The sequence below is a fragment of the Camelus bactrianus genome, chromosome 29 (genome assembly GCF_048773025.1).
Source record: "Camelus bactrianus isolate YW-2024 breed Bactrian camel chromosome 29, ASM4877302v1, whole genome shotgun sequence".
In the NCBI taxonomy this organism is placed as follows: Eukaryota; Metazoa; Chordata; class Mammalia; order Artiodactyla; family Camelidae; genus Camelus; species Camelus bactrianus.
In genome coordinates, this window is record NC_133567.1 from 3,538,029 (window position 1) to 3,551,683 (window position 13,655).

Consider the following 13,655-nt stretch of genomic DNA (forward strand, 5'->3'; position numbering starts at 1 on the left):
TCTGATCCTTCATGTGGGGTCTGTTTGTTTGCGCTTAATTTTTTCTTTCTGGAAGTATACAGAATTTTTTCTTTGTCTCATCTTTTTTTCCCCATATATATTCTTTTTTTATACTCCCTGTTCTGTGGTTGCAATATCTTCTCTTAGTTAATATTAGTTTTTGGGGGCAATGTCTTTCCTTTGTGTAGTCCCTTTTTTCTTTTTTCAAGTAACTTTCTTCTGTTTCTCTCTCTCTCTCATTCTTTGATGAATTTCCTCAGCTATTTGGTAACCTGGTTTTGTTCTCAAATGGGGGGAGACTGAAAAATAGGTTGGATGTTCTGATAAGAAAGTCTTTGCTGTCGGAAGATGGGCCTGGGCTGGTGAAGTACACATCGCTCACGCCTGTGTTTTAGGTGTTTCTCCCGGAGCAGGTCACGTTCTCTGGAGAAGACATCCTGTCTTCTGCCAGGAAGGGGAGGCCTGCCCACCAGCCCTAGGAGACCGAGAGGGGAGGGTAATGGGGCCTCAGCCACCAACCCCTTGTCTCCACGGTGTGGACCCGCCCCTGTGCACGGTTTTAATGCTCCTCTGAGAGGAACCCTTGGTTTTTGCTCTGGTTGGGAGGTGACTGGTGATCTGACGGCTGCTTGTGTAGACTTCCCAAGTCCCCCACCCCCACCTCCCGCGGTCCCAGCGGGGCGGTTCCGGAGGTTTCCACAGACTCGTTTTAGTCAGTTGGACTCTTCACTCTCTTTTTAGGGTTTTGTTGTCTGGGGGCCGCTAGTTCATTCTCTTCCACCCGTCTGCTTTCTCGCACCCAGAGTCACTGCTGTTAACGCCTCTGTTTCCTCCTTCCTTGCGGATTTCTGCATTGACAGCTCTCCTTCCTGCCATTTCAGGGGAGCCCCAGAGCACCAGAAGTAGGGGGCATCCTCTCCTGCGGCCTCTGCTGCGGAGAGTCTTTGCACGCGTCCTTGTTATGGTTTTTCTGACTGTCGTCTTCTCCCCAGGCCTTTTCCTTTCATTCCTTATCTGTCCTGTAGCAAAGCAGTTAGGAGAGCATTTTCCCCTCATATTAGACAAACTGTCTTTGAATGATACATTTCAGACCATTCATCTGACAAAAATTATTCTGCTTTCTTCATTTTGATGACACAGACACCCAGGGAAAGAAAGATTACATGACAGACCAGAGTTGAGAATGGAGCAGGTCAAATGTCATACAGTAGTTGACGAACTTCCATTCCAAGGGCAGGTGTACGGTCACACTTACATTCTCAAGGAATGGTGCTCACCATCTGCCAAGAGGGCCAAAGCCCTTAGAATAACCTTGCAGCAAAAATGTTTTTAGGCGACTGTTGGCCTAGTGACATAATACAGCATAAGTCCTGCAAAGGGAAAATCTGCTAAAGCTTGTTGGCCTGTGTTTTTGACAGCACCTTACTTCTGAGAGTGGTGGCGAGGCGGTGATGAAAGTAGTATTTGGAGCGCGGCACGAGAGAGGAGATTGCTTTACAGTGTTGCCTAGCGCAGCATCACTCTGACCCGACCATTAGTGCTCCTCCGCAGTGCGGACGGAAGCCTGCGGTCCCGTGACACTGGGGACTGCTGTTTACTTTTTGGCACCTAAAAAATAGTCACTCAATTCATGGAAAGCTTATGGTGTCCTTGATTTCCACCAGAAGCTTAGAAACATTCTGAGAACTCTGAGGAAAACCAAAGAAGACAGCACCCCGAATTCAGAGTGACAGATCTGCAGGGGGGTCAGAGCCATGTCACACACTGCAGCCAAAGTTCCTGCCTCCGCCTTTATTCACCAACTGAATAATTAAGCCACTAAAATGAAAGCCAGTAAGAAAAAGAGGAAAGAACACAAATCAGGAAATAAAGGAAAGTGTTTAACATTTATTGCATGTGTGTTCAAGCAAATAACATTTATAGTTATGAGTGAGGCATCTTCGTGGGCCTCAGTGCAGGCTCTGGAGGTAGCGTGTTGAACTCGGAGTCTTTGCCATTTGATTTCCTTTGTTGAACAGAAACCTTAAAAGGAACTATAATTGGGAATTTAACACAGGCAAAGTCCTAAGCTCGGGGTTTTCTGTGAAGAGTGCTATTACTATGTCAGATAGCCGCTGTCTTCCAGGAAAATCCACCTGTCGTGTGCAGTTCCTGTGGCCACATATTCCGCCGGGAGCTTGCTGTGAATAAATGCGCACGTGTGGGCAGTCCTCATTTTCACAGATTCTGTTCTTGTGAATTTGCACACTTGCTGGCGTTTATTTGTAACCTCCAGAGCCGTGCTTGATGCACCTTCCCCGTCATTGGCAGACTTGCGCAGGTCTGGGAAAATCTGAGTTTCCCACTGAGCCTTTTCCAGCCGAGGGGGAAACAGGGGAGATGCCTTCCTGCTCCAGCTTTTACTGTCAACATGTGTCCTTTTCTCGGTCTATTTAGTGCCATGTTTTTGCATTTTTGTTGGTGATTCCACGGCTTAAAACGTCTCCCAGGTGTTGGGCGGAAGTGCTGTCTGTTGTCCGAAGTGCAGGGCGGCTGTGATATGTCTTAAGGAGAAGCTTTGCTCAGGCCAGGGTTACAGCACTGAGTTCAAGTTAATGCATCAGAAATATGCATGGAGTAGGGGGTCTTTAAACAACACACATAAAACATGGCTGCGTGTTGATCCGTTGATGCAAATGTTGTGACCAGAGACAGAGGAAAGACCGGTATTTCCCCAAGGAGCAATTACAGTATTTGCTCAGTGTTGGCGGTGACTTTATAGAACACGACTACCACGAACAGGGCACGTGTACATACACACATACGTACGTAGTACACCCGTGTGCACACATGCAGAAAGCTATCTTCAAGGAAAATCAATCGAGTGGAGAAGATAAAAATATAAGAATAAAAGAAGCAATACAAATGGAAGCATTTGAGTGACAACTTAAAGAGGCTAAAACAGGTTGGCAGCTGAATAGAGAATGAATGAATCCAGCGAACTGGTTCTTGGAATCCAAGTAAAAATCTTCCCTGGCAATGAAAGGGAGCACGACGCCCACTGCTTGGCTGCCTTCTGCTTGTTTTTCAGTGCGCGCAAAGCCGTATCCAAAATAAGGAGGGACGCATTCATGTTACATAAGACTCTTCCTCGTGGAGGGACTTCCCTCGTTTTCCTCTGTAGCAAGAGCGCTGTCTGATCTTTTCCTGCCATCTAACAGGGCGATTGAAACCGCTGCTTAATGTCTCCCGGGCAAGTTCAGGTGCTCTGAAAGTGACAGATAATCTGCCTTTCTGCCAAGCGTCAGTTCCTGCTTTTCCTTTTGAGCAGTGGACCAAAGCGTCCAGGTGGAGACTTTAAAACCAGAGTTTGTGACTACTAGATGAAAAAGTTCACTTAAAAGGGCCGTTCTCAGAGGAGGGTGATGCAAAAACCACTTTGACTTTTTGTCAGATGCTTGAAGCCCCTTCAGAAATTCTGGCTGAGACTCACAGAAGAGAGTTCACAGCTTAGGTATAATGATACTCTTGAGTCCATTAATTTAAAAAAAATTTTTTAAAAAAATCACTATTTTCTTCCAGTTTTATTGAGATATAATTGACATAGATCACTGTATGCTTTTTGGGGGGGGGGAATAATTAGATTTTTAAATTTTGTTTTATTTACTTTTAGTGGAGGTCGTGGGGATTGAATCCAGGTCCTTGTGCATGCTAGGTACACACTCTATCACTGAGCTATGCCTGCCTTCTTGAGTCCATTAATTCACTGTTTCTAGCATTTGATCACTGACCCGCAGGCTTTGTTCACGGAGGAGACATTAAATTGTTTATTCTTCTTCATTTCTTCTTCTTTGTCCACATCTGGTGCTCTTAATGTTATCTCCCCAGAAGCACATTCAGCTCCCTTTGGCTGGCTCTCTCTCCCTTCCCGGTGGGTTGGTTCATCAGTCCAGTACCTTTACAATGGAACAACTCACCCCAGGTGTCCCCCAGCTTACCCCTGTGTCCCCAGTCCTTCTCCTGATTCCTCAGCTCTTCCAGTCAATTCTCAGTGTCATTCTTCTAGGTCAGACTTGATCTCCCATCTCGGATCGCCTGGTCTTAGCTTTTCCCAGAGCATTTGTCCTGCCAGACCCACAGGTAGTATAAAGAGAACTTAGAACAGCTTATCTGAGCTCGGTCATTGTTAAATGCCCTTGGTCTCAGTGAGCATGACCGAGAAGAGGAAGTCCCTCACCCACGGAACAATGAGCGGGTAGCCTTGGCAAGAGCAGCCTTCCCAACTGTACATTTCCTTGGTGATGGCTGCCATTATGTGAACCCCCCCATTTCTTCAATTTCAGATCCCCAGACCTTTGATTCTCTTGCTTTTGGCTTTGAAAATTAGTTTGCTTAATGAAGAGTTTATGTCTTGTGTTTTCTTTTCTCATCCTTCTGCAGAAGCCTTTGTTACTACATCCTTAAAAAGTTACCAGGGTACTGAATGATGTTCACAAATTTTACTTTAGCGATCAGGATACCTAAAAGGATTAAGAGGACAAATGAGAGGGATGGATACTGAATATAGTCCCCTGTGCTGTACAGTAGAAACTTGTTGTATATTTTATATACAGTAGTCAGTATCTGCAGATCTCAAACTCCCAATTTATACCTTCCCACCCCCATTTCCTCCCTGGTAACCTTAACTTTGTTTTCTATGTCTGTGAGTCTGTTTCTGTTTTGTAAATAAGTTCATTTGTGCCTTTTTGTTTTTCAGATTCCACATATAAACAATATCGTATAGTATTTTTCTTTCTCTTTCGGGCTTACTTCACTTAGAATGACAATCTCCAGGTCCATCCATGTTACCGCAAGTGGCATTATTTTATTCTTTTTTATGGCTGAGTAGTATTCCATTGTGTAAATATACCACAGCTTTTTTACCAGCCACCTGTACTTGAACGTCAGAACAGCTGCCTCCGCGCTGTGAGCAGCGGTGCCTGCTGCATTGCTGTTTTCTTGCTGTCCTGCTGAGCCGCGCACTGCCACATGCACCGCCACATGCACAGCTGCTCTAGGGCCTGTGGCATTTGGCTCGTTTCTAATTTTTGATTATCGGAAATAAGGCTGTGACGAACCCTTGTGCAGGGCCCCGTGCCTGCGTGCTAGCGTTTCCCCAAGTTCTGTCCGCGAGTGTCATTGATCGGTCACTTTGTATGCAAGTCTCCTACCTTAGAGGACAACATGAAGCTTTTTTCCAAAGAGGTTTTTACCACCCTGTACTCTCACTAAGCTAATCAGTGTTCACTGATCGCCTGCAGTCTGTTCAGGTCTTGAGGGGAAAACAGTAAACAAAACAGATGAATCCATGGGCTCATTACCTTTACTTTTCAATAGATGGTGACAAATAATAAATAAGGACATAGTATTCCAAGTGATTAAAAAGACTGGAACAATGACATGTAGGAAGGGGGCAGAGGGGGAGGGCAGGCTGCTCCTTTTAACACGATAATTGGGGTGGACTTTCTGTCTCTCCGAGGAGGTTAAGGTCAGACTGAAAGAAATGTTCCCTGATGCTGGTTTGAGTTTCCACGTGTTGGTTACTGCTGATGTGGGTTTTTACACACATTGTCTTGGCTGTTTGGGTTTTTCCTTTTATGAAGTGCCTATTCAAGTCTTTTGCCCATTTTTGTATCATCTTCCCTTATTTTCTTATCAATTCCTTAAAAGTGGCTAATTTGCTTACTGGGGTCTCTTGGCGAACCCACTTAGAATGTAGTCAGACTTCACTGTCTTCCCTGCGTGAAGCTGTGCTTGTTGCTGAGTTCTTTCCCTCTGACTTGGTTTCTTGGTGGGAGCCCTAGTGCTGATGCCCAGCGCTGCCCAGTGGGCAGCGTACGCTCAGATGCCAGGCTGAGGCTTCCAGTGATGGGCCTGGGCTGCTGGGCCGGTGCCCTTGACCTGCCCTCGCTTTCCCAGGGAAGATGCCAAATGGCGCCTTCTTGCTTCCTGAGCCACTGGGTGACGGCGTAGCCCACCGCGTGCCACCCCGGCCTCTGTGCCCTGGAAGATGCTGTCCCCCCACCCCCCACCTGCGAATACACTTCCCATCTGCTCTGCTGCTTTTCTTCCCACCTCCTTTGGGAAATGCCCAGCCACCCTGGAGTCTCTCCTGGTCCCCACCCCCAACCGGAGCTTGGGTTGGGACCCCTCATTGGTCTTCCTGTTGCATCCATTCTATTCCATCATCACCTCCCTCACCACAATGCCTGCAAAGTATTAGCGTCTTAAAAAGGAGGAAAGGTCTTAGCGCGCTGTGCTGGGTACTCCAAGGAGGCTCAGGGCAGCCAGCTAATCCTCGGGAGCCCAACGCCCAGCACAGGGCTCAGCGCACGGTGGGCACTGATTAATGGTTGTTGATGTGGAAGTTAACGCTGAGACGTATCCTCAAGGTCATCGGCCTAATGAGTTGCTGGCTGGCTGCATTTGAGGCAAGCCATTTATGAAGGTGAGGACTTTCTCTTGTACCATTGACTCAATGTAGGATTTGTTTCCCAGCACACAGGGGCGGGTAGTGGTTTGAGGTGGACGGGAGGAACAGGGAACACTGGGAAGTCTGCTAGGACCACGACCGGCCCTCAGAGCCGGGTCGAATGCTGGGTGAAGGCCACGATCAAGTCCTCGGGAGCAATTGCTGCCCTGGGTCCCTGAAGAAACAGGCCACTCACATGTGGGGGAGACCTGCAAAGCCTGATACAGGCTCGGCGTGAGCGCCTTGTGTGGTTTGGATGAGTTTGAAGCAGCCACCGTGCAGACTGTGTGCTTGTCACACTGTTTATCTTTTAAAAATAGGGCAGTGGTTACACAGCTGAGGCCCTGAGCCTGCCCAGCTCCCTGTGCGGCTCTGCCGGACCCCGGGCCTGACAGCACTTCCTTCCTGACCCCCAGGGCCTTCCTGCTCTGGCCTTATCGCACAGAAAACTTGACACTGCGCTGGAATGCTCTTAAGGTCCATACATGGAAATCCTCGCTTTCTGCATTTACAGACAAGTGTCATCTACAAAACGCTTGCTTTATTTCCAGACTTAGAAACACTTTCTTTAGTCGGTGGGCTTAATACAACTCCAAAGGAGCAAGAAAAAAAAAGCACTTTCCATCACCATCCTTTGTTTCTCCCTGAAATTTTAATCTCTTGTTTTTGAGCCACAGACATAAATAATAAGTATGGCATATATGTACCTAGTCCAGGAGACAGAGGCTCGGGGCACAGTTCCCCACACGTGGGGATTATGCTTGTTTTGATTTCCTCCGCTTTGTTACGTCTCCGCCTTAGAGAAGGAGGGGAGTGGTTTGCTTGCGAATGTTGTTACATGAACAAATAAACTGTATCCTGACATGTCTGGCTTCCCTTGCCAATTTTAAGTGTTTTAGCAATCACAGTGGTTTTTTGTCTGTTTCTCATCATCTGAGATCTCCTGATGTACTTTCTTTCTCCTCTAAAATTTCAAGGTGGATATGAGATAATCGTCACGTTGAAAATTAAGATTGGCACAGGGAGCTATATTCAATACCTTGTAATGGCCTATAATGAAAAAGAATATGGAAAGGAGTATGTATTATGTATGTGTATAACTGAACCACTATGCTGTCCCCCAGAAATTAACACATTATAATCCAACTGTACTTCAATAAAAATTATGTGTAAGATATGTATTATATATAAAAAAGTAAGGTTGGGAATGCCAGGTCCATCAAACAAAACTGGGGCTTAACAGGGGACTGTATTCGATATCTTGTTGTACCCTTTAATGGAAAAGAATATATGTGTATATGTATGTGTGTGACTGGGGCATTATGCTGTACACCAGAAATGACACACTGTAACAGACTGTATGTCAATTAAAAAAGAAAAGAGAGAGAAACAGGGCTTACAGCCTTTTTTTAAGGCTCTATTTTCAGAGCTATTTAATATTGGCGAAGCTAGTGCCACAGAACGCACTTCAGGAAAACAGTGTGAACAGCTCTCTGCTTTGCAATGTGGTAAAGACAAGCCCTTTTGAAAATAATTTAAACTTTGGCATGGTGCTGATCTGGAAAATTCAGGGGGTTCAAGGAGAAGAAATGCCGCCTAAAGGAGGTTCCTGGGAGTGTCTTGGCTTTCTCAGTTCAGTGGCTTTTCATGAGCTCATCCGCCTTCCTAAGATATTCCGATCTTTTCCCCTGGGTTGGGGGAATTTCCTCAGATGTGATTAAAGACAGGGCTGGGCTGTGTCCTCCGCAGGCAGAAGAGTTAACGTTGGAAACAGGAGGGCTCTTGGCACCTTTCCCGATTTTATTTCAGAGGAATTCCCGCTTGAAGAACTGCTTCCATGATGGAAGGCAGGGGACGGAGGAAGCCTTTTGAAATGTATTTATTTTTTAATTTGAAAGTTGAAGAGTGCACCCCCCCATCCTCCTTGGGAAATTACTTAAGTAAGAGTCAAGGGAAATGGTTTGAAGTCTCTTTTTCAGGATGAGTAAATTAAACAAGTGAGGGATACTGGAAAACACTCATTAAAGGTGCACCACCGTCTGAGTCATCATTCCCAAGTGAACATGAGTCCATCATGCGAGGGGCGGGTGGGCCCCTGGTGACGGTGGCCCAGGGCTTTTACTGGTTCCTAAAGAATGAGGTGGCTTTAATGAAGCTGCTGTGTGTGACTGTGAACTCCCCTGTGACGTGTCTTGAAGGAGGAGACTCACGGAGAGGAACAGGGACCAGCCCTGGGCTGGAGCCCGAGGACAGGCTTCTCTGCAGGCGGACTGGAGCGGGCATGCAGGGCCGAAAGGAGGTTGGGAGGGAGCAGGGCCTGGACCGTGCAGGGCCTCGGGTCATGGTTAGAGCTGCAGCTGTCTTAAATTGTGGTAAATCTACGTGACACATAGTTAACCATTTAACACCGGTAAGTGTGCGATTCAGGGGCATTAGGTATGTTCACATTGTTGTGCAACCGTCCCCACCATCCACCTCCAGAACGTTCTTCGTCTTGTGAAATTGAAACTCTCACCCCATAGACACTCACTCCCCTCCCCCTCCCCCAGGCCCCGGCAGCCACCACACTCCTTTTTGTCTATGAGTCTGACGACTCCTGGTCTATGTCATGGAAGTGAATCCTGTCGTGTTTGTCGTTCTGTGACTGGCTTATGCCCCTCAGCATGCAGTGTCCTCAGGGTTCATCTGTGTTGGGGTATGTGCTAGAATCTCCTTCCTTTTTAAAGCTGAATAATACTCCATTTTATGTAGAGACCACATTTTGTTTACCCATCATCTGTCGATGGACATTTGGCTCTTGTGAACAATGTTGCTATGGACAGCAATTCTGTGAAACGCTGTAAAACGGGAGGCAAGAGTGTACAGATACCTGTTTTGAGTCCCTGCTTTCAGTTCTTTTGGGGTTATCCAAAATGGAATTTCTGGATCACATGGTAATTCTATTTTTAATTTCTTGGGGTGGGGGAGGTAATTAGGTTTATTTATTTAATATTATTACTTTTTTAACGGAGGTACTTGGGATTGAACCCAGGACCTCGCGCATGCTAAGCACGCACTCTACCATTGAGCTCTACCTTCCCCCACTGTTTTTAATTTTTTGAGAAACTGCAATTCTCTTTTCCACAAGAGCTGCACCCTTTTACATTCCCACCAGAAATGAAGAAAGGATCTAGTTGCTCCACATCCTCGCCAACACTTACTATTTTCTGTTTTTGTTTGATAACAGTCATCTTAATGAGTGTGAAGAAGAGATGGAATTCTTAAGTTAGAAGCCATTAAAAATTTTAACAAGGGAGTCACCGAATGTGCTCCTAAGTTATGCATGCTACACGAGAAACCCGTGGCAGTGGACACTTGCCCAGAGGACTGGGAGAGAGGGAGACTGACTTCTCCCTGAATACCCTTTTATACTTTTTGAAGTTTGCATCATGTGCACTCAAAAATAAATAAGCGTAATTTTTAAAATTAGCTTTGCCAACAATGTATTCCAGCGCCCTCGTCTTTCATCTTGTCTTGGATCAGTAAAAACTCCGTCCTGAGACTGGAACTAGGTTGCGAATTGGCTTTGAGAACCCCACCTAAAGCGCTTTGCAGCTTCCTACGTGGAATTGCTGTGCCGTGGCCCCTTCCCTCTGGGAAGGCGACACACTGCGGAAACTGTTAAGTCTTAAGAGAGGAGCTGTTATTTCCAGGGCTGAAGAAGAGATTCACAGTTTCGAAAGACTCACTCTTCCCCTTTTATCTGTCCTTGTTTACCCTGATGGCAAGGTTCACGTGAGGAAACCTGTCCTCCCGGCACTTTCCTTGCCAGGGAGTTTGTCATGTTGCCGGGGACCTGAGTGCCTGCGTTTATTAATATGCACTACACATTGTGTTTATTTCTGTTCCATCAAGGTTTTGCCAGATTATGGCCTGTCTGTGCCTGATAGGGGCTGTGTTTGTGCATGAGCACAGGGTCATCTGATAACAAACTGTCGCATCGTGCGATTAAACGATGTTTAAAATGGGTGTCAGCCAGGAGAGTCTGACTCCCAGCTCGCTGTCAGAAGGCCCCGTCAACAAAAGAAAGTTCAAGGTATCTTGGAAGAGGTCATTGATTACAACCAGCGTCTTGATCACTCTGGACGTGTTCCTTCCTGCAGAGACACAATTAAAATAATGTTGTACAGTAGAAATTTTTCATTGTTGGAGGAAATTTACCCCCCCCAGAGGTAAATCAGTGTAAAAATCTGTCTCATTTTCAGGAAGATAAAAAGGAATACTTTTAGAAATTCACTCAATGAATTGTAGAGGGCTTGATGCTTTATTACATGCGTCAGTTCCCAGAAGCTGTTTATCACAACTTTCTCTGCAGTATCCAAGGCCACATGGGCAGGCTGAGAGCACCGTGGGGGCTGAGACTCTGTTTCACTGCCTTCTGTCTCCCTGGTACAGTTTTGTGGCGCACACTAAGTGCCTAGGAAATTTCCGTGAGAGGCTGGGTGAGTCGGGCAAGTTAAATCCAGTTACTAAGCAGGAATATTAACTCAAACTCCAACTTTGACTTGTACCACTTAGGCTGTATTTTCTGTATTGACACATCTCTCTGCTTGATCAGTGCTATCATCAGCGATATAACTGAATTCGTCTGGGAAGAATCGGGAGACAGTTTTGTCCCATGGCTGAAGCTCAGAACAATGCCACCCGCATCACTATTGGTTTTCCCAAGAAAAATCCCAAAATTAAAGTTTGTCCTTATTACTTTTTGGCCTTGGGCTTTTCTCCTCAATACTATGGGCGTATCATCTTGTTTGACGTCCTTTGACACTTAAGAAAAAGTGCAAAAGGAATGAATTGGTGTTCCTTTCCGTGAAGTCTGGTAATTTTAGTAATCCTTTGCCCTGTGAGATACAAGGCAATTCTGCTTCCTCTGTAGTCTGTTTTTTCTTCCTTTCTTTCAAAATAACCTGCCGTCTTTCCAAAATAAACATGAAGGGGAAATACATTAGTGGGTATGTAATCACCCAGGTATCTGCAGCGCATGCCTCTGAGAAAACAGTCAGAATAAGAGTCATCAGAAGTTTATTCTGGTCTTACACAACAAGTCAATGTTCTTGTCTTTTCTTTATAAGATTTTTAAAAGGAGGCATAGTCACATAAAAAGTTGGCCAGAGTGAAAATTAAATAGCGATCTACCTGGAACCTATTGTCTCATAGCCTTCCAATTCAAAGGTTGTGATCTTGAGTGAACACCGTCAGATTAATTGTTTTACAGATCTCCAGCATTCTAGAATTACAGTACCGGTTCCATTTTTAGTCAGTACTTACAAAGCCTCATTTGGATGATCTTATCTGATAACTATGTTAACCGTATAATTACCTTCGTTGTGTGTCTTAATCAGAAAATGCATACGTAGTATTCGTTTTTATATACCTTGAATTTATTTATTTGTTTATTTATTTAGGGAGGAGGTAATTAGATTTTTTTTTTTAACGGAGATACTGGAGATTGAACCCTGGACCTCATGCATGCTAAACACGTGCTCTACCACTGAGCTACACCCTCCTCCCTTAAAACATGTTTTTTTGTTAGTGGGGGGGAATCCTTGAATTTAAGCATTCTTCTGAGATTCCATTTAGCCCTGCAGGGTCAGTGATATTTAAGAAGCATTCAGAAAACTGGCTTGCTCAAAGACTTCATCCAATCCAGTAATTTTACTGCTTTCAATTTATGGTTCAGAAGATACGGTAATCACTCCCCTCCTCCTTCTCTACTTCATCTGCGTCTTTTCATCATTAACAAATATTTAACATTTATTCTCAATGGTGTACAATGGGAATTCACAGTTTTCAACTGCTGCCCTTAGCTCTCAGAGCAGGAAGCTGACCTAGGAGTCAACTCCTGATTCATTCTGTGTCATTACCGTGGCCAGGACAGACTGTCAGAAGCACAGTGTGTATTTGTTAATAAAGATCCCGCTCTCTTGGAGTCTGTGGTCACTTGTAGGGAGCCAAGCAGAACTGTCTGTGTGCAACCTAACTCACAGGTGCACAGCCTCCTCCAGTCTGAGGAGGGAAAGTCTGCCCGATGGCGTCGCTGCGTCATAGGTTACAGGGTTCACTCCTCTTGGGCAAGTCAGCTGCTTTTGCCGGGACACAGGTTCATGAGGCTGGAGGATGCTAATTACAGATCACTCTTATCTTGTCACTAAAGTCACAAGGAGGCTTATTTGCCAGCTGAAATCTTTTTAAAAAATTCCTTTTCGTATTCTTTTTCATTGTAAGCTATTGCAAGGTATTGAATATCGTTCCCTGTGCTGTGCAGTAGGACTTTGTTGTCTGTTTTATATGTGGTAGTTAGTATCTGCAGATCCCGATCTCCTAATTGCAAATCCTGAGCTCCCAATTGCAATGGGAATCTTAGAGCCAAAAAAACCAAAATTACAAAAAAATGTTTCAGTTTAGACTGGCTGCACCCTCGAATTTCAGATTACCCTGAGAGTAGCATGTGGAGTGCATAAACCTTCCTTTCCCTTCGAATGCTGGTTGATGACAATTCTGCATGCTAACAAGGCCCTCCAGCCAGGACTCTGGAGGGACAGCCGGTGGCAGTGAGGTCACAGCGACACCCCTGGGTGGGTGAGGAGGGTCAGTGCGGAGGCTGGAGACCATCTTTCCCGTGCTCTCCATCTGAAATGGACCGAGGGCTTGACTGGGGCTAGAGGTGGGGTAGGAGGGACAAATAACCTCCGCCCAGGACTCAGGAACTCCATGTCATTGTATCTTTAAGGTGCTTACAGCAATGCCTGTCACAGAGTCAGCACCCGACAGGTTTACTTATGTAAACAGCGGCTGTGATCACTGTTTCCTGTTAGAATCGCAAGATTAAAATAAAGGGAATAGCTCAGCGGTAGAGCACATGCTTGGCCTGCACGAGGTCCTGGGCTCAAGCCCCAGGACCTCCATAATAAATACATTAACTAACTAACTAAATAAAGCTAATTACCTCTCACCCCCCAAAAAACAACAAAAAATAAAAATAAGCTTCAAGGATATATTATACAACACAGGGAATATAACCAATGCTTTGTAACTACTAATGGAGTATGATCTTTAAAAATTGTGAATCACTATTTCATACACCTGTAACATAATATTGTACATCAATTATACCTCAGTTTTAAAA

General features: G+C 45.3%; 1 long non-coding RNA gene across 1 annotated transcript in view; it reads left to right on the top strand.

Moving 5' to 3' along the window:
- The window catches only part of LOC105081490 (uncharacterized), a 92,956-nt gene that overhangs the window by 32,230 nt on the left and 47,071 nt on the right, over nucleotides 1-13,655 (top strand). The gene's annotated exons all lie outside the window — the stretch shown is intronic.